The sequence below is a fragment of the Mustelus asterias genome, chromosome 21 (assembly GCF_964213995.1).
Source record: "Mustelus asterias chromosome 21, sMusAst1.hap1.1, whole genome shotgun sequence".
NCBI classification, from domain to species: domain Eukaryota; kingdom Metazoa; phylum Chordata; class Chondrichthyes; order Carcharhiniformes; family Triakidae; genus Mustelus; species Mustelus asterias.
Window position 1 is genome coordinate 27,471,817 of NC_135821.1, and position 22,474 is coordinate 27,494,290.

Consider the following 22,474-nt stretch of genomic DNA (forward strand, 5'->3'; position numbering starts at 1 on the left):
GGATGCCGTTACTTGGATTGGATTGGATTGGATTAGATTGGATGCCGTTACTTGGATAGGATAGGATTGGATTGGATTGGATTGGATGCCGTTAATTGGATTGGATTGGATTGGATTGGATGCGGTTACATGGATTGGATTGGATTCGTTGGATTGGACTGGTTGCCGTTACTTGGATTGGATTGGATTGGATTGGATTGGATGCGGTTACTTGGATTGGATTGGATTGGATTGGATTGGATAGGATTAGATTGGATTGGATTGAATGCCGTTACTTGGATTGGATTGGATTGCATTGGATTGGATTGGATTGGATTGGATTGGAAGCCGTTACTTGGAGTGGATTGGATTGGGTGCCCTTACTTGTATTGGATTGGATTGGATTGGATTGGATTGGATTGCATTGGATTGGATGCCGTTACTTGGATTGGATTGGATTGGATTGGATGCGGTTACTTTGATTGGATTGGATTGGATTGGATGAGATTGGATGCCGTTACTTGGAGAGGATAGAATTGGATTGGATTGGATTGGATTGGATGCCGTGAATTGGATTGGATTGGATTGGATTGTATGCGGTTACTTGGATTGGATTGGATTCGATAGGATTGGATTGGATGCCGTTACTTGGATTGGATTGGATTGGATTGGATGCGGTTACTTGGATTGGATTGGATTGGATGCCGTTACTTGGATTGGATTGGATTCGATTGGATTAGATTGGATTGGATGCCGTTACTTGGATTGGATTGCTTTGGATTGGATTGGATTGAATTGCATTTGATTGGATGCCGTTACTTGGATTGGATTGGATTGGATTGGATTGGATTGGGTTGGATGCCGGTACTTGGATTGTATTGGATTGGATTCGATTGGATGCCGTTCCTTGGATTGGATTGGATTAGATTCGATTGGATTGGATTGGATGCCGTTACCTGGATTGGATTCGATTGGATTGGATGCGGTTACTTGGATTGGATTGGATTGGATTGGATTGGTTTGGATTGCATTGGATTGGATGCCGTTACTTGGATTGGATTGGATTGGATTGGATTGCATTGGATTGGATGCCGTTACTTGGATTGGATTGGATTGGATTGGATTGGATGCGGTTACTTGGATTGGATTGGATTGGATTCGATTGGATGCCGTTACTTGGATAGGATAGGATTGGATTGGATTGGATTGGATGCCGTAAATTGGATTGGATTGGATTGGATGCGGTTACATGGATTGGATTGGATTCGTTGGATTGGATTGGATGCCGTTATTTGGATTGGATTGGATTGGATTGGATTGGATTGGATTGGATTGGATTGGATTGGATTAGATTGGATTGGATTGAATGCCGTTACTTGGATTGGATTGGATTGCATTGGATTGGATTGGATTGGATTGGATTGGATTGGAAGCCGGTACTTGGATTGGATTGGATTGGGTGCCCTTACTTGGATTGGATTGGATTGGATTGGATTGGATTGGATTGGATTGCATTGGATTGGATGCCGTTACTTGGATTGGATTGGATTGCATTGGATTGGATGCCGTTACTTGGATTGGATTGGATTGGATTGGATGCGGTTACTTGGATTGGATTGGATTGGATTGGATTAGATTGGATGCCGTTACTTCGATAGGATAGAATTGGATTGGATTGGATTGGATTGGATGCCGTGAATTGGATTGGATTGGATTGGATTGGATGCGGTTACTTGGATTGGATTGGATTCGAGAGGATTGGATTGGATGCCGTTACTTGCATTGGATTGGATTGGATTGGATGCGGTTACTTGGATTGGATTGGATTGGATGCCGTTACTTGCATTGGATTAGATTCGATTGGATTAGATTGGATTGGATGCCGTTACTTGGATTGGATTGCTTTGGATTGGATTGGATGCCGTTACTTGGATTGGATTGGATTGGATTGGATGCCGTTACTTGGATTGGATTGGATTGGATTGGGTTGGATGCCGATACTTGGATTGGATTGGATTGGATTCGATTGGATGCCGTTCCTTGGATTGGATTGGATTAGATTCGATTGGATTGGATTGGATGCCGTTACTTGGATTGGATTGGATTGGATTGGATGCGGTTACTTGGATTGGATTGGATTGGATTGGATTGGTTTGGATTGCATTGGATTGGATGCCGTTACTTGGATTGGATTGGATTGTCTTGGATTGGATGTCGTTACTTGGATTGAATGGGATTGCATTGGATTGGATTGGATTGGACTGGTTCACGTTACTTGGATTGGATTGGATTGGATTGGATGCCGTTACTTGGATTGGATTGGATTGGATTGGATTGGATGCCGATATTTAGATTGGATTGGATTGGATTGTATTGGATTGCATTGGATGCCGTTATTTAGATTGGATTGGATTTGATTGGATTGGATTCGATGCCGTTACTTGGATTGGATTGGATTGGATGCCGTTCCTAGGATTGGATTGGATTGGTTGCGGTCACTTGGATTGGATTGGATTGGACTGGATTGGATTGGATTGGATGCGGTTCCTTGGATTGGATTGGATTCGATTGGATTGGATTGGATGCCGTTACTTGGATTGGAATGGATTGGATTGGATGCCGTTACTTGGATTGGATTGGATTGGATTTGATTGGATTGGATGCCGTTCCTTGGATTGGATAGGATTGGATGGGATTGGGTTAGATTGGATAGGATTGGATTGAATTGGATGCCGTTACTTGGATTGGATTGGATTGGATTGGGTTGGATGCCGTTACTTGGATTGGATTGAATTGGATTGGATTGGTTGCGGTTACTTGGATTGGATTGGATTGGATTGGACTGGATTGGATTGGATTGGCTTGGATGCCGTTACTTGGATAGATTGTATTGGATTCGATTGGATGCGGTTACTTTGATTGGATTGGATTGGATTCGATTGGATTGGATTGGATGCCGTTACTTGGATTGGATTGGATTGGATGCGGTGACTTGGATTGGATTTGATTGAATTTGATTCGATTGGATTAGATTGGATGCCGTTACTTGGATAGGAGAGCATTGGATTGGATTGGATTGCATTGGATTGGATTGGATGCCGTTACTTGGATTGAATTATATTGTATTGGATGCGGTTACTTGAATTGCATTGAATTGGATTGGATTGGATGCCGTTACTTGGATTGGATTGGATTGGATTGGATTGGATGCCGTTACTAGGATTGGATTGGATTGGATTGGATTGGATGCCGTTACTTGGATTGGATTAGATTTTATTGGGCTGGATGCCGGTACTTGGATTGGATTGGATTGGACACGATTGGATGCCGTTACTTGGATTGAATTGGATTGGAGTCGATTGGAGTGGATGCCGTTTCTTGGATTGGAGTGGATTGGATTCGATTAGATGCCGTTACTAGGATTGGATTGGATTGGATTGGATTGGGTGCCGTTACATGGATTGGATTGGATTCGATTGCATTGGATGCCGTTACTTGGATTGGATTGGATTGGATTGGATGCCGTTCCATGGATTGGATTGGATTGGATTGGATGCCGTTACTTGGATTGGATTGGATTAGATTGGTTTGGGTGCCGTTACTTCGATTGGATTGGATTGGATTGGATTGGATTGGAATGTATTGGATTGGATGCCGTTACTACGTTTGGATTGGATTGGATTGGATTGGATGCCTTTTCTTGGATTGGATTGGATTGGATTGGATGCCGTTACTTGGATTGGATGGGATTGCATTGGATTGGATTGGATTGGATTGGATTGGACTGGATCCGGTTATTTGGATTGGATTGGATTGGATTGGATGCCGTTACGTGGATTGGATTGGATTGGATTGGATTGCATGCCGTTATATATATTGGATTGGATTGGATTGGATTGCATTGGATGCCGTTATTTAGATTGGATTGGATTTGATTGGATTGGATTGGATGCCGTTACTTGGATTGGATTGGATTGGATTGGATGCCGTTACGCGGATTGGATTGGATTGGATTGGGTGCGGTTACTTGGATTGAATTGGATTGGACTGGATTGGATTGGACTGGATTGGATGCGGTTCCTTCGATTGGATTGGATTCGATTGGATTGGATTGGATGCCGTTACTTGGATTGGATTGGATTGGATTGGATGCCGTTATTTGGATTGGATTGGATTGGATTCGATTGGATTGGATTGGATGCCCTTACTTGGATTGGATTGGATTGGATTGGATGCCGTTACTTGGATTGGATTGGATTGGATGCCGTTCCTTGAATTGGATAGGATTGGATTGGATGCCGTTACTTGGATTGGATTGGATTGGATTGGCTTAGATTGGGTTGGTTGCGGTTACATGGATTGGATTGGATTGGACTGGATTGGATTGGATTGGCTTGGATGCCGTTACTTGGATAGATTGTATTGGATTGGATTGGATGCGGTTACTTGGATTGCATTGGATTCGATAGGATTGTATTGGATGCCTTTACTTGGATTGGATTGGATTGGATTGGATGCGGTTACTTGGATTGGATTTGATTGGATTTGATTCGATTGGATTAGATTGGATGCCGTTACTTGGATAGGAGAGGATTTGATTGGATTGGATTGGATTGGATGCCGTTACATGGATCGAATTGGATTGTATTGGATGCGGTTACTTGAATTGCATTGAATTGGATTGGATTGGATGCCGTTACTTGGATTGGATTGGATTGGATTGGATGCCGTTACTTGGATTGGATTGGATGTCGTTACTTGGATTGGATTGGATTGTATTGGGTTGGATGCCGGTACTTGGATGGGATTGGATTGGACACGATTGGATGCCGTTACTTGGATTGGATTGGATTGGATTGGAGTCGATTGAATTGGATAGGATGCCGGTTCTTGGATTGGAGTGGATTGGATTCGATTGGATGCCGTTACTAGCATTGGATTGGATTGGATTGGACTGGGTGCCGTTAAATTGATTGGATTAGATTGGATTGCATTGGATGCCGTTACTTGGATTGGATTGGATTGGGTTGGATTGGATTGGATGCGGTTACTTGAATTGTATTGGTTTGGATTGGATTGGATTGGATTGGATGCCGTTCCTTGGATTGGATTGGATTGGATTGGATTGGATTGCATTGGATTGGATTGGTTTGGATGCCGTTACTTCGATTGGATTGGATTGAATTGGATTGGAATGGATTGGATTGGATGCCGTTACTTCGATTGGATTGGATTGGATTGGATTGGATGCCTTTTCTTGGATTGGATTGGATTGGATGCCGTTACTTGGATTGGATGGGATTGCATTGGATTGGATGCCGTTCCATGGATTGGATTGGATTGGATTGGATGCCGTTACTTGGATTGGATTGGATTGGATTGGATTGGATGCCGTTACTTGGATTGGATTAGATTGCATTGGATTGGATGCCGTTCCATGGATTGGATTGGATTGGATTGGATGCCGTTACTTGGATTGGATGGGATTGGATTGGTTTGGATGCCGTTACTTCGATTGGATTGGATTGGATTGGATTGGAATGGATTGGATTGGATGCCGTTACTTTGATTGGATTGGATTGGATGCCGTTAATTGGATTGGATTGGATTGGATTGGATGCCGTTTCTTGGATTGGATTGGATTGAATTGGATTGGATTGGTTGCGGTTACTTGCATTGGATTGGATTGGACTGGATTGGATTGGATTGGCTTGGATGCCGTTGCTTGGATAGATTGTATTGGATTGGATTGGATGCGGTGACTTGGATTGGATTGGATTCGATTGGATTGTATTGGATGCCGTTACTTGGATTGGATTGGATTGGATTGTATTGGATTGGATGCGGTGACTTGGATTGGATTTGATTGGATTTGATTCGATTGGATTAGATTGGATGCCGTTACTTGGATAGGAGAGGATTGGATTAGATTGGATGCCGTTACTTGGATAGGAGAGGATTGGATTGGATTGGATTGGATTGGATTGGATGCCGTTACTTGGATTGAATTGGATTGTATTGGATGCGGTTGCTTGAATTGCATTGAATTGGATTGGATTGGATGCCGTTACTTGGATTGGATTGGATTGGATTGGATTGGATTGGATGCCGTTACTAGGATTGGATTGGATTGGATGCCGTTACTTGGATTGGATTGGATTGTATTGGGCTGGATGCCGGTACTTGGATTGGATTGGATTGGACACGATTGGATGCCGTTACTTGGATTGGATTGGATTGGAGTCGATTGGATTGGATTGGATGCCGTTTCTTGGATTGGAGTGGATTTGATTCGATTGGATGCCGTTACTAGGATTGGATTGGATTGGATTGGATTGGGTGCCGTTACATGGATTGGATTGGATTCGATTGCATTGGATGCCGTTACATGGATTGGATTGGATTGTATTGGATGCCGTTCCATGGATTGGATTGGACTGGATTGGATGCCGTTACTTGGATTGGATTGGATTAGATTGGTTTGGGTGCCGTTATTTCGATTGGATTGGATTGGATTGTATTGGAATGGATTGGATTGGATGCCGTTACTTCGATTGGATTGGATTGGATTGGATTGGATGCCTTTTCTTGGATTGGATTGGATTGGATTGGATGCCGTTACTTGGAATGGATGGGATTGCATTGGATTGGATTGGATTGGATTGGATTGGACTGGATCCGGTTATTTGGATTGGATTGGATTGGATGCCGTTACGTGGATTGGATTGGATTGGATTGGATTGGATGCCGTTATTTATATTGGATTGGATTGGATTGGATTGCATTGGATTCCGTTATTTAGATTGGATTGGATTTGATTGGATTGGATTGGATGCCGTTACTTGGATTGGATTGGATTGGATTGGATGCCGTTACTAGGATTGGATTGGATTGGATTGGTTGCGGTTACTTGGATTGAATTGGATTGGACTGGATTGGATTGGATTGGACTGGATTGGATGCGGTTCCTTCGATTGGATTGGATTGGATTGGATTGGATTGGATGCCGTTACTTGGATTGGATTGGATTGGATTGGATTGGATGCCGTTACTTGGATTGGATTGGATTGGATTCGATTGGATTGGATTGGATGCCGTTACTTGGATTGGATTGGATTGGATTGGATTGGATTGGATTGGATGCCGTTACTTGGATTGGATTGGATTGGATTGGATGCCGTTCCTTGAATTGGATAGGATTGGATTGGATTGGGTTAGATTGGATTGGATTGGATTGGATGCCGTTACTTGGATTGGATAGGATTGGATGCCGTTACTTGGATTGGATAGGATTGGATTGGATTGGATGCAGTTACTTGGATTGGATTGGATTGGATTAGATTGGGTTGGTTGCGCTTACATGGATTGGATTGGATTGGACTGGATTGGATTGGATTGGCTTGGATGCCGTTACTTGGATAGATTGTATTGTATTGGATTGGATGCGGTTACTTGGATTGGATTGGATTCGATTGGATTGTATTGGATGCCTTTACTTGGATTGGATTGGATGCGGTTACTTGGATTGGATTTGATTGGATTTGATTCGATTGGATTAGATTGGATGCCGTTACTTGGATAGGAGAGGATTTGATTGGATTGGATTGGATTGGATGCCGTTACATGGATCGAATTGGATTGTATTGGATGCGGTTACTTGAATTGCATTTATTTGGATTGGATTGGATGCCGTTACTTGGATTGGATTGGATTGGATTGGATGGCGTTACTTGGATTGGATTGGATGCCGTTACTTGGATAGGAGAGGATTGGATTGGATTGGATTGGATTGGATTGGATGCCGTTACTTGGATTGAATTGGATTGTATTGGATGCGGTTACTTGAATTGCATTGAATTGGATTGGATTGGATGCCGTTACTTGGATTGGATTGGATTGGATTGGATTGGATGCCGTTACTAGGATTGGATTGGATTGGATGCCGTTACTGGGATTGGATTGGATTGTATTGGGCTGGATGCCGGTACTTGGATTGGATTGGATTGGACACGATTGGATGCCGTTACTTGGATTGGATTGGATTGGAGTCGATTGGATTGGATTGGATGCCGTTTCTTGGATTGGAGTGGATTTGATTCGATTGGATGCCGTTACTAGGATTGGATTGGATTGGATTGGATTGGGTGCCGTTACATGGATTGGATTGGATTCGATTGCATTGGATGCCGTTACATGGATTGGATTGGATTGTATTGGATGCCGTTCCATGGATTGGATTGGACTGGATTGGATGCCGTTACTTGGATTGAATTGGATTAGATTGGTTTGGGTGCCGTTATTTCGATTGGATTGGATTGGATTGTATTGGAATGGATTGGATTGGATGCCGTTACTTCGATTGGATTGGATTGGATTGGATTGGATGCCTTTTCTTGGATTGGATTGGATTGGATTGGATGCCGTTACTTGGAATGGATGGGATTGCATTAGATTGGATTGGATTGGATTGGATTGGACTGGATCCGGTTATTTGGATTGGATTGGATTGGATGCCGTTACGTGGATTGGATTGGATTGGATTGGATTGGATTGGATGCCGTTATTTATATTGGATTGGATTGGATTGGATTGCATTGGATTCCGTTATTTAGATTGGATTGGATTTGATTGGATTGGATTGGATGCCGTTACTTGGATTGGATTGGATTGGATTGGATGCCGTTACTAGGATTGGATTGGATTGGATTGGTTGCGGTTACTTGGATTGAATTGGATTGGACTGGATTGGATTGGATTGGACTGGATTGGATGCGGTTCCTTCGATTGGATTGGATTGGATTGGATTGGATTGGATGCCGTTACTTGGATTGGATTGGATTGGATTGGATGCCGTTCCTTGAATTGGATAGGATTGGATTGGATTGGGTTAGATTGGATTGGATTGGATTGGATGCCGTTACTTGGATTGGATAGGATTGGATTGGATTGGATGCAGTTACTTGGATTGGATTGGATTGGATTCGATTGGATTGGATTGGATGCCGTTACTTGGATTGGATTGGATTCGATTGGATGCCGTTACTTGGATTGGATTGGATTGGATTGGATGCCGTTCCTTGAATTGGATAGGATTGGATTGGATTGGGTTAGATTGGATTGGATTGGATTGGATGCCGTTACTTGGATTGGATAGGATTGGATTGGATTGGATGCAGTTACTTGGATTGGATTGGATTGGATTAGATTGGGTTGGTTGCGGTTACATGGATTGGATTGGATTGGACTGGATTGGATTGGATTGGCTTGGATGCCGTTACTTGGATAGATTGTATTGTATTGGATTGGATGCGGTTACTTGGATTGGATTGGATTCGATTGTATTGTATTGGATGCCTTTACTTGGATTGGATTGGATTGGATGCGGTTACTTGGATTGGATTTGATTGGATTTGATTCGATTGGATTAGATTGGATGCCGTTACTTGGATAGGAGAGGATTTGATTGCATTGGATTGGGTTGGATGCCGTTACATGGATCGAATTGGATTGTATTGGATGCGGTTACTTGAATTGCATTTATTTGGATTGGATTGGATGCCGTTACTTGGATTGGATTGGATTGGATTGGATGCCGTTACTTGGATTGGATTGGATGTCGTTACTTGGATTGGATTGGATTGTATTGGGTTGGATGGCGGTACTTGGATTGGATTGGATTGGACACGATTGGATGCCGTTACTTGGATTGGATTGGATTGGAGTCGATTGGATGCCGTTACTAGCATTGGATTGGATTGGATTGGACTGGGTGCCGTTACATGGATTGGATTAGATTGGATTGCATTGGATGCCGTTACTTGGATTGGATTGGATTGGGTTGGATTGGATTGGATGCGGTTACTTGAATTGTATTGGTTTGGATTGGATTGGATTGGATTGGATGCCGTTCCTTGGATTGGATTGGATTGGATTGGATTGCATTGGATTGGATTGGATGCCGTTACTTGGATTGGATTGGATAGGATTGGATTGGATGCAGTTACTTGGATTAGATTGCAGTTGATTAGATTGGATTGGATTGGATTGTATTGGATGCGGTTACTTGGATTGGATTGGATTGGATTGGATTGGATGCCGTGACTTGGATTGGATTGGATTGGATTGGATCCGGTTACTTGGATTGGATTGGATTGGATTGTATTGGACGCCGTTGCTTGGATTGGATTGGATTGCATTGCATGCCGTTACCTGGATTGGATTGGATTGGATTGCATTGGATTGGATGCCGTTCCATGGATTGGATTGGATTGGATTGGATGCCGTTACTTGGATTGGATTGGATTGGATTGGTTTGGATGCCGTTACTTCGATTGGATTGGATTGGATTGGATTGGAATGGATTGGATTGGATGCCGTTACTTTCATTGGATTGGATTGGATTGGATTGGATTGGATTGGATGCCGTTACCTGGATTGGATTGGATTGGATTGGATGCCGTTTCTTGGATTGGAGTGGATTGGATTCGATTGGATGCCGTTACTAGGATTGGATTGGATTGGATTGGATTGGGTGCCGTTACATGGATTGGATTGGATTGGATTACATTGGATGCCGTTACTTGGATTGGATTGGGTTGGATTGGATTGGATGCGTTTTCTTGGATTGTATTGGTTTGGATTGGATTGGGTTGGATTGGATGCCGTTCCTTGGATTGGATTGGATTGGATTGGATTGCATTGGATTGGATTGGATGCCGTTAGTTGGATTGGATTGGATTGGATTGGATGCCGTTACTTGGATTGGATTGGATTGGATTGGATGCAGTTACTTGGATTAGATTGGGGTTTATTGGATTGGATTCGATTCGATTGGATTGAATTGGATGCGGTTACTTGGATTGGATTGGATTGGATTGGATGCCTTGACTTGCATTGGATTGGATTGGATTGTATTGGATGCCTTTGCTTGGATTGGATTGGATTGCATTGGATGCCGTTACTTGGATTGGATTGGATTGCATTGGATTGGATGCCGTTCCATGGATTGGATTGGATTGGATTGGATGTCGTTACTTGGATTGGATTGGATCAGATTGGTTTGGATGCCGATACTTCGATTGGATTGGATTGGATTGGATTGGAATGTATTGGATTGGATGCCGTTGCTTCGATTGGATTGGATTGGATTGGATTGGATGCCGTTACTTGGATTGGATTGGATTGGATTGGATGCCGTTACTTGGATTGGATGGGATTGCATTGGATTGGATTGGATTGGATTGGATTGGACTGGTTCCCGTTACTTGGATTGGATTGGATTGGATGCCGTTCCTTGGATTGGATTGGATTGGATTGGATTGGTTTGGATTGGATTGGATGCCGTTATTTAGATTGGATTGGATTGGATTGTATTGGATTGCATTGGATGCCGTTATTTAGATTGGATTGGATTTGATTGGATTGGATTGGATGCCGTTTCTTGGATTGGATTGGATTGGATTGGATGCCGTTACTAGCATTGGATTGGATTGGATTGGTTGCGGTTACTTGGATTGGATTGGATTCGATTGGATTGGATTGGATGCCGTTACTTGGATTGGATTGGATTGGATTGCATTGGATGTCGTTACTTGGGTTGGATTGGATTGGATTTGATTGGATTGGATGCCGTTCCTTGGATTGGATAGGATTGGAATGGATTGGGTAAGATTGGATTGGATTGGATTGGATGCGGTTCCTTGGATTGGATTGGATTCGATTGGATTGGATGCCGTTACTTGGATTGGATGGGATTGGATGGGATTGGATTGCATTGGATTGGATTGGGTTGGATGCCGTTACTTGGATTGGATTGGATTGGATTGGTTGCGGTTACTTGGATTGGATTGGATTGGACTGGATTGGATTGGATTGGCTTGGATGCCGTTACTTGGATATATTGTATTGGATTGGATTGGATGCGGTTCCTTGGATTGGATTGGATTCGATTGGATTGGATGCCGTTACTTGGATTGGTTAGGATTGGATGGGATTGGATTGCATTGGATGCGGTTACTTGGATTGGATTTGATTGGATTTGATTCGATTGGATTAGATTGGATGCCGTTACTTGGATAGGAGAGGATTGGATTGGATTGGATTGGATTGGATGCCGTTACTTGGATTGAATTGGATTGTATTGGATGACGTTACTTGAATTGCATTGAATTGTATTGGATTTGATGCCGTTACTTGGATTGGATTGTATTGGATTGGATGCCGTTACTTGGATTGGATTGGATTGGATTGTATTGGATGCCGTTACTTGGATTGAATTGGATTGTATTGGATGCGGTTACTTGAATTGCATTGAATTGGATTGGATTGGATGCCGTTACTTGGATTGGATTGGATTGGATTGTATTGGATGCCGTTACTAGGATTGGATTGGATTGGATTGGATTGGATGCCGTTACTTGGATTGGATTGGATTGTATTGGATTGGATGCCGGTACTTGCATTGGATTGGATTGGACACGATTGGATGCCGTTATTGGATTGGATTGGATTGGATTGGGTGCCGTTACATGGATTGGATTGGATTGGATTGCATTGGATGCCGTTACTTGGATTGGATTGGATTGGGTTGGATTGGATTGGATGCGGTTACTTGGATTGTATTGGTTTGGATTGGATTGGATTGGATTGGATGCCGTTCCTTGGATTGGATTGGATTGGATTGCATTGGATTGGATTGGATGCCGTTACTTGGATTGGATTGGATAGGATGCCGTTACTTGGATTGGATTGGATTGGATTGGATGCCGTTACCTGGATTGTATTGGATTGGATGAAGTTACTTGGATTAGATTGGAGTTGATTGGATTGGATTGGATTCGATTGGATTGGATTGGATGCGGTTACTTGCATTGGATTGGATTGGATTGGATGCCTTGACTTGGATTGGATTGGATTGGATTGTATTGGATGCCGTTGCTTGGATTGGATTGGATTGCATTGGATGCCGTTACTTGGATTGGATTGGATTGCATTGGATTGGATGCCGTTCCATGGATTGGATTGGATTGGATTGGATGCCGTTTCTTGGATTGGATTGGATTGGATTGGAATGGATTGGATGCCGTTCCATGGATTGGATTGGATTGGATTGGAATGGATTGGATTGGATGCCGTTACTTCGATTGGATTGGATTGGATTGGATGCCGTTACTTGGATTGGATTGGATTGGATTGGATGCCGTTACTTCGTTTGGATGGGATTGCATTGGATTGGATTGGATTGGATTGGATTGGATTGGACTGGATCCCGTTACTTGGATTGGATTGGATGCCTTGACTTGGATTGGATTGGATTGGATTGGATCCGTTTACTTGGATTGGATTGGATTGGATTGTATTGGATGCCGTTGCTTGGATTGGATTGGATTGCATTGGATGCCGTGACTTGGATTGGATTGGATTGGATTGCATTGGATTGGATGCCGTTCCATGGATTGGATTGGATTGGATTGGATGTCGTTACTTGGATTGGATTGGATTAGATTTGTTTGGATGCCGTTACTTCGATTGGATTGGATTGGACTGGATTGGAATGTATTGGATTGGATGCCGTTACTTGGATAGGAGACGATTGGATTGGATTGGATTGTATTGGATTGGATGCCGTTCCTTGGATTGAATTGGATTGTATTGGATGCGGTTACTTGAATTGCATTGAATTGGATTGGATTGGATGCCGTTACTTGGATTGGATTGGATTGGATTGGATTGCATTGGATTGGATTGGATGCCGTTACTAGGATTGGATTGGATTGGATTGGATTGGATGCCGTTACTTGGATTGGATTGGATTGTATTGGGCTGGATGCCGGTACTTGGATTGGATTGGATTGGACACGATTGGATGCCGTTACTTGGATTGGATTGGATTGGAGTCGATTGGATTGGATTGGATGCCGTTTCTTGGATTGGAGTGGATTTGATTCGATTTGATGCCGTTACTCGGATTCGATTGGATTGGATTGGATTGGGTGCCGTTACATGGACTGGATTGGATTCGATTGCATTGGATGCCGTTACTTGGATTGGATTGGATTGGATTGCATTGGATTGGATGCCATTCCATGGATTGGATTGGATTGGATGTCGTTACTTGGATTGGATTGGATTAGATTGGTTTGGATGCCTTTTCTTGGATTGGATTGGATTGGATTGGATTGGATTGGATTGCATGCCGTTACTTGGATTGGATGGCATTGCGTTGGATTGGATTGGATTGGATTGGACTGGATCCGGTTATTTGGATTGGATTGGATTGGATTGGATGCCGTTTCGTGGATTGGATTGGATTGGATTGGATTGGATGCCGTTACCTGGATTGTATTGGATTGGATGAAGTTACTTGGATTAGATTGGAGTTGATTGGATTGGATTGGATTCGATTGGATTGGATTGGATGCGGTTACTTGCATTGGATTGGATTGGATTGGATGCCTTGACTTGGATTGGATTGGATTGGATTGTATTGGATGCCGTTGCTTGGATTGGATTGGATTGCATTGGATGCCGTTACTTGGATTGGATTGGATTGCATTGGATTGGATGCCGTTCCATGGATTGGATTGGATTGGATTGGATGCCGTTTCTTGTATTGGATTGGATTGGATTGGAATGGATTGGATGCCGTTCCATGGATTGGATTGGATTGGATTGGAATGGATTGGATTGGATGCCGTTACTTCGATTGGATTGGATTGGATTGGATGCCGTTACTTGGATTGGATTGGATTGGATTGGATGCCGTTACTTCGTTTGGATGGGATTGCATTGGATTGGATTGGATTGGATTGGATTGGATTGGACTGGATCCCGTTACTTGGATTGGATTGGATGCCTTGACTTGGATTGGATTGGATTGGATTGGATCCGTTTACTTGGATTGGATTGGATTGGATTGTATTGGATGCCGTTGCTTGGATTGGATTGGATTGCATTGGATGCCGTGACTTGGATTGGATTGGATTGGATTGCATTGGATTGGATGCCGTTCCATGGATTGGATTGGATTGGATTGGATGTCGTTACTTGGATTGGATTGGATTAGATTTGTTTGGATGCCGTTACTTCGATTGGATTGGATTGGACTGGATTGGAATGTATTGGATTGGATGCCGTTACTTGGATAGGAGACGATTGGATTGGATTGGATTGTATTGGATTGGATGCCGTTCCTTGGATTGAATTGGATTGTATTGGATGCGGTTACTTGAATTGCATTGAATTGGATTGGATTGGATGCCGTTACTTGGATTGGATTGGATTGGATTGGATTGCATTGGATTGGATTGGATGCCGTTACTAGGATTGGATTGGATTGGATTGGATTGGATGCCGTTACTTGGATTGGATTGGATTGTATTGGGCTGGATGCCGGTACTTGGATTGGATTGGATTGGACACGATTGGATGCCGTTACTTGGATTGGATTGGATTGGAGTCGATTGGATTGGATTGGATGCCGTTTCTTGGATTGGAGTGGATTTGATTCGATTTGATGCCGTTACTCGGATTCGATTGGATTGGATTGGATTGGGTGCCGTTACATGGACTGGATTGGATTCGATTGCATTGGATGCCGTTACTTGGATTGGATTGGATTGGATTGCATTGGATTGGATGCCATTCCATGGATTGGATTGGATGTCGTTACTTGGATTGGATTGGAATAGATTGGTTTGGATGCCTTTTCTTGGATTGGATTGGATTGGATTGGATTGGATTGGATTGCATGCCGTTACATGGATTGGATGGCATTGCGTTGGATTGGATTGGATTGGATTGGACTGGATCCGGTTATTTGGATTGGATTGGATTGGATTGGATGCCGTTTCGTGGATTGGATTGGATTGGATGCCGTTATTTATTTTGGATTGGATTGAATTGTATTGAATTGCATTGGATGCCGTTATTTAGGTTGGATTGGATTTGATTGGATTGGATTGGACTGGATCCGGTTATTTGGATTGGATTGGATTGGATTGGATGCCGTTATTTATTTTGGATTGGATTGAATTGTATTGGATTGCATTGGATGCCGTTATTTAGATTGGATTGGATTTGATTGGATTGGATTGGATGCCGTTACTTGGATTGGATTGGATTGGATGCCGTTACTAGGATTGGATTGGATTGGATTGGATTGGATTGGTTGCGGTTACTTGGATTGGATTGGATTGGACTGGATTGGATTGGATTGGACTGGATTGGATGCGGTTCCTTGGATTGGATTGGATTGGATTGGATTGGATTGGATGCCGTTACTTGGATTGGATTGGATTGGATTGGATTGGATGCCGTTACTTGGATTGGATTGGATTGGATTGGATTTGATTGGATTGGATGCCGTTCCTTGAATTGGATAGGATTGGATTGGATTGGGTTAGATTGGATTGGATTGGATTGGATTGGATGCCGTTACTTGGATTGGATAGGATTGGATGGGATTGGATGCCGTTACTTGGATTGGATTGGATGGGATTAGATTGGGTTGGTTGCGGTTACTTGGATTGGATTAGATTGGACTGGATTGGATTGGATTGGCTTGGATGCCGTTACTTGGATAGATTGTATTGGATTGGATTGGATGCGGTTACTTGGAATGGATTGGATTCGATTGCATTGTACTGGATGCCTTTACTTGGATTGGATTGGATTGGATTGGATGCGGTTACTTGGATTGGATTTGATTGGATTTTATTCGATTGGATTAGATTGGATGCCGTTACTTGGATAGGAGAGGATTTGATTGGATTGGATTGGATTGGATGCCGTTACTTGGATTGAATTGGATTGTATTGGATGCGGTTACTTGAATTGCATTGAATTGGATTGGATTGGATGCCGTTACTTGGATTGGATTGGATTGGAGTCGACTGGATTGGATTGGATGCCGGTTCTTGGATTGGAGTGGATTGGATTCGATTGGATTGGATTGGATTGGATGCCGGTACCTGGATTGGATTGGATTTGATTGGTTTGGATTGCATTGGATTGGATGCCGTTACTTGGATTGGATTGGATTGCATTGGATGCCGTTACTTGGATTGGATTGGATTGGATGTCGTTACTTGGATTGGATTGGATTGTATTGGGTTGAATGCCGGTACTTGGATTGGATTAGATTGGACACGATTGGATGCCGTTACTTGGATTGGATTGGATTGGAGTCGACTGGATTGGATTGGATGCCGGTTCTTGGATTGGAGTGGATTGGATTCGATTGGATGCCGTTACTAGCATTGGATTGCATTGGATTGGACTGGGTGCCGTTACATGGATTGGATTGGATTGCATTGGATGCCGTTACTTGGATTGGATTGGATTGGGTTGAATTGGATTGGATGCGGTTACTTGAATTGTATTGGTTTGGATTGGATTGGATTGGATTGAATGCCGTTCCTTGGATTGGATTGGATTGGATTGGATTGGATTCCGTTACTTGGATTGGATAGGATTGGATGCAGTTACTTGGATTAGATTGGAGTTGATTGGATTGGATTGGATTGGATTGGATTGGATGCGGTTACTTGGATTGGATTGGATTGGATTGGATGCCGTGATTTGGATTGGATTGGATTGGATTGGATCCGGTTACTTGGATTGGATTGGATTGGATTGTATTGGACGCCGTTGCTTGGATTGGATTGGATTGCATTGGATGCCGTTACCTGGATTGGATTGGATTGGATTGCATTGGATTGGATGCCGTTCCATGGATTGGATTGGATTGGATTGGATGCCGTTACCTGGATTGGATTGGATTGGATTGGATTGGTTTGGATGCCGTTACTTCGATTGGATTGGATTGGATTGGATTGGAATGGATTGGATTGGATGCCGTTGCTTTGATTGGATTGGATTGGATTGGATTGGATGCCGTTACTTGGATTGGATTGGATTGGATTGGATGCCGTTTCTTGGATTGGGGTGGATTGGATTCGATTGGATGCCGTTACTAGGATTGGATTGGATTGGATTGGATTGGGTGCCGTTACATGGATTGGATTGGATTGGATTACATTGGATGCCGTTACTTGGATTGGATTGGATTGGGTTGGATTGGATTGGATGCGGTTTCTTGGATTTTATTGGTTTGGATTGGATTGGGTTGGATTGGATGCCGTTCCTTGGATTGGATTGGATTGCATTGGATTGGATTGCATTGGATTGGATTGGATGCCGTTACGTGGATTGGATTGGATAGGATGCCGTTACTTGGATTGGATTGGATTGGATTGGGTGCCGTTACTTGGATTGGATTGGATTGGATTGGATGCAGTTACTTGGATTAGATTGGGGTTTATTGGATTGGATTGGATTCGATTGTATTGGATTGGATGCGGTTACTTGGATTGGATTGGATTGGATTGGATGCCTTGACTTGCATTGGATTGGATTGGATTGTATTGGATGCCTTTGCTTGGATTGGATTGGATTGGATTGGATGCAGTTACTTGGATTAGATTGGGGTTTATTGGATTGGATTGGATTCGATTGTATTGGATTGGATGCGGTTACTTGGATTGGATTGGATTGGATTGGATGTCGTTACTTGGATTGGATTGGATTAGATTGGTTTGGATGCCGTTACTTCGATTGGATTGGATTGGATTGGAATGTATTGGATTGGATGCCGTTACTTCGATTGGATTTGATTGGATTGGAGTGGATGCCGTTACTTGGATTGGATTGGATTGGATTGGACTGGATGCCGTTACTTGGATTGGATGGGATTGCATTGGAATGGATTGGATTGGATTGGACTGGTTCCCGTTACTTGGATTGGATTGGATTGGATTGGATGCCGTTACTTGTATTGGATTGGATTGGATTGGATTGGATTGGATGCCGTTTTTTAGATTGGATTGGATTGGATTGGATTGGATTGGATTGCATTGGATGCCGTTATTTGGATTGGATTGGATTTGATTGGATTGGATTGGATGCCGTTACTTGGATTGGATTGGATTGGATGCCGTTACAAGGATTGGATTGGATTGGTTGCGGTTACTTGGATTGAATTGAATTGGACTGGATTGGATTGGATTGGACTGGATTGGATGCGGTTCCTTGGATTGGATTGGATTCTATTGGATTGGATTGGATGCCGTTACTTGGATTGCATTTGATTGGATTGGATTGGATGCCGTTACTTGGATTGGATTGGATTGGATTTAATTGGATTGGATGCCGTTCCTTGGATTGGATAGGATTGGAATGGATTGGGTAAGATTGGATTAGATTGGATTTGATTGGATGCCGTTACTTGGATTGGATTGGATTGGATTGGGTTGGATGCCGTTACTTGGATTGGATTGGATTGGATTGGTTGCGGTTACTTGGATTGGATTGGATTGGACTAGATTGGATTGGATTGGCTTGGATGCCGTTACTTGGATAGATTGTATTGGATTGGATTGGATGCGGTTACTTGGATTGGATTGGATTCGATTGGATTGGATTGGATGCCGTTATTTGGATTGGATGGGATTGGATGGGATTGGATTGGATTGGATGCGGTTACTTGGATTGGATTTGATTGGATTTGATTCGATTGGATTAGATTGGATGCCGTTAATTGGATAGGAGACCTCTTTTTTAGGTCAAACCAAGTAAACAAACTCAAATTAAATCAGGACAAAGTAAAAGGGGGAGCTCCCCAAAAAGGAGGGGGAACAGCCCGAACAGAAATCAAAATGCAAAGGAAACTTAAAAACATCAAATTAAAATGTGATTATTAGGGTCAATAATGCACCCCAACCCCTGCGGTGCACAGCGGGCGCGGAAAGCGTCAACCTCGCCCGTGGACACCGCATGCTCCCTCTCCAGGGACACCTGGCCGCGAACGTAGCCGCGGTAGAGGGGAAGACAGTCAGGATGGACGGCCCCCTCGATCGCCCGCTGCCTGGACCGGTAAATGGCGCGTTTCGCCAGGCCCAGGAGCAGGTTCACGAGGAGGTCGCCATCCCGACCCTCCCCTCTCCGCACCGGGTGTCCGTAGATCAGGAGCGTGGGACTGAAGTGCAAACAAAACATCAATAAAAGGTTCTTCAGGAAAACATAAAGGGAGTGCAGCCTAAGACACACAACATAGACATGGTCCACGGACTCCACAAGGCCACAGAAAGGGCAGTCTTCGGAGCCCGTGAACCAGTGAATCCTACGGTTGTGCGGAACTGCTGCATGCATCACCCTCCACCCCAGGTCCCCGACGTAATTGGGGGAGATCCCTCCGTAGAGGGACCTCCAGCGGGGACCTCCGCCGCCCGGCGGCAACAAGGCCCGCCAAGGTGTATCCGGGCGACAGGCGAGGAGGCGGTAGTGGAGGGTGTGCAGCAGCAGCCCGCACAGGAAACGCCTCCGCGCGGTAGAAAAAGGCACGGAGGGCATTTCCGCGAGGCGGCTCAGGCTGTGGGGCACCTCACCCAGGGGAGGGGGCTGAGGCTTTGGGCCAATGTGGAATTCCGCCCGAACAGTGGAACGCTCGGGCGGGATCCCACCGCACGCCTGCGCCGTCTCAAGTTTGCGTGCAGTTTCGGGGCCGAGCACGACCGTCCTAAGGTCTAGGATGGCTTTGGCCGCGCGCCGGATGGACGTCCCCGCGCGCTCAGCCAGCACGCGGGGACTCATCCAGCCCACTCCTCCGCCATCGAGCACGTCCCCGATTCTGGTCACCCCGGCGTCCACAGCCCCCCTCTCCGCCAGCCACCTGAAGTTATACGGCTGGAGGAGCGGATTCCTGAGCAGCGGCTCTCGCATGAGAGCCGCTACTCCTGACGGGGGAGAGCTGCGTCGCAAGGCGACCTTGTTCCAGACAGTGAGGAGGTCCTGGTAAAAGACGGGCAACTCCTGCAGGGTGGTCGAAGCACGCCCCAGTTCGATATGCAGGAGCTGCACGTCATAATTGAGGCCGTGCCACTGGCGGAAGAAATACGTCGCCATGGCACACCACTGTGGAGGGGGCTCAACGTAAAGGTACCTCTGCAGGGCCTGGAGGCGGAAGGTCGCTATCTGAGTGCGGAGGCACACCAGACCTTGTCCGCCCTCCTCAAGCGGGAGATACAGGACCGCAGCAGGGACCCAGTGCAGTCGATTGCCCCAGAAGAACCGCACGAGGGTTCTCTGGATATCGGTGACAAAGCCAGGGGGAGGGGTCAAAGGGACCAGCCGGTACCACAGCATGGAGGCGACCAGCTGGTTTATGACGCGAGCTCGCGCCCCGTAGGACAGCACTCGGAGCAGTCCTGTCCAGCGACTCAGGCGGGCGGAGACTTTGGCCTCCAGCTCCCGCCAGTTCGCCGGCCAGGACTCCTCGGCTGGGAAGAGATGGGCCCCCAAGTAGAGGAGGTCGGTCCTGCTCCAGGTGAAAGGCCTGAGCTCCTCCGGGAGGGGGTCCGTCTCCCAAGGACCGACAAGGAGTCCGGAGCACTTGGCCCAGTTGATCCTGGCGGAGGACGCGGCGGAGTACACCGCCTGGCATTCTCGCATCCTCCGCAGGTCAGCCGGGTCCGTGACCATGAGGAGCACGTCGTCGGCGTAAGCTGACAGGACCACCCCTACGTCCGGTCCGTGCAGGACCAAACCTGACAACCTCCTCCGCAAGAGGCGCAGGAATGGCTCCACGCATACGGAATACAGTTGGCCGGACAAGGGGCAGCCCTGCCGTACTCCTCTCCCGAAGCGAAGGGGCGCCGTCAGGGACCCGTTAACCTTAATCAGACACTCTGCGGCAGAGTACAGTAATCGGATCCGGGCGACAAAATGCGTCCCGAACCCGAATGCCCGCAGAGTCCCGAGTAAATACTCGTGCTCCACCCTGTCGAACGCCTTCTCCTGATCTAATGACAAGAAGGCGCCCGACAGACCAGCCCTCTGGGTGTGATGGATTAGGTCCCGGACCAGGTGGAGATTGTCATGTATGCAACGGCCCGGGACCGTGTAGGACTGGTCAGGGTGGATCAAGTGGTCCAGCACGGATCCAAGGCGTGAAGCCATAGCCCTGGCAAAGATTTTATAATCCGTGCTGAGGAGGGAGACCGGGCGCCAGTTCTTGAGCAGGTGGAGATCCCCCTTCTTGGGCAGCAGGGCAATGACGGCCCTGCGCCACGAAAGGGGCATCTCCCCGGTAGCGACGCTCTCCCCCAGGACCCCCGCGTAGTCGCTCCCCAGGACGTCCCAGAACGCCCTGAAGAACTCTACTGTCAGCCCGTCCAGCCCAGGGGCCTTGCCCCGGCTGAGGCCATTTAGGGCGCCGGTCAGCTCGGCCATGGTGGTAGGGGCCTCGAGCCTGCCGACGCCCTCCGGGCCGACCTGCGGCAGGTCCTCCCACAGAAGTCTGCGGGCATCCTCGCTGGACGGATCCGGAGAGAAGAGCGAGGTGTAATACTCCCGGGCAATGGCCCGGATGCCCTCCGGATCCGAGACGGGGGAACCGTCGTCGGCCAGCAGCGTAAGGAGCTGCTGACGGTTAGCCCGC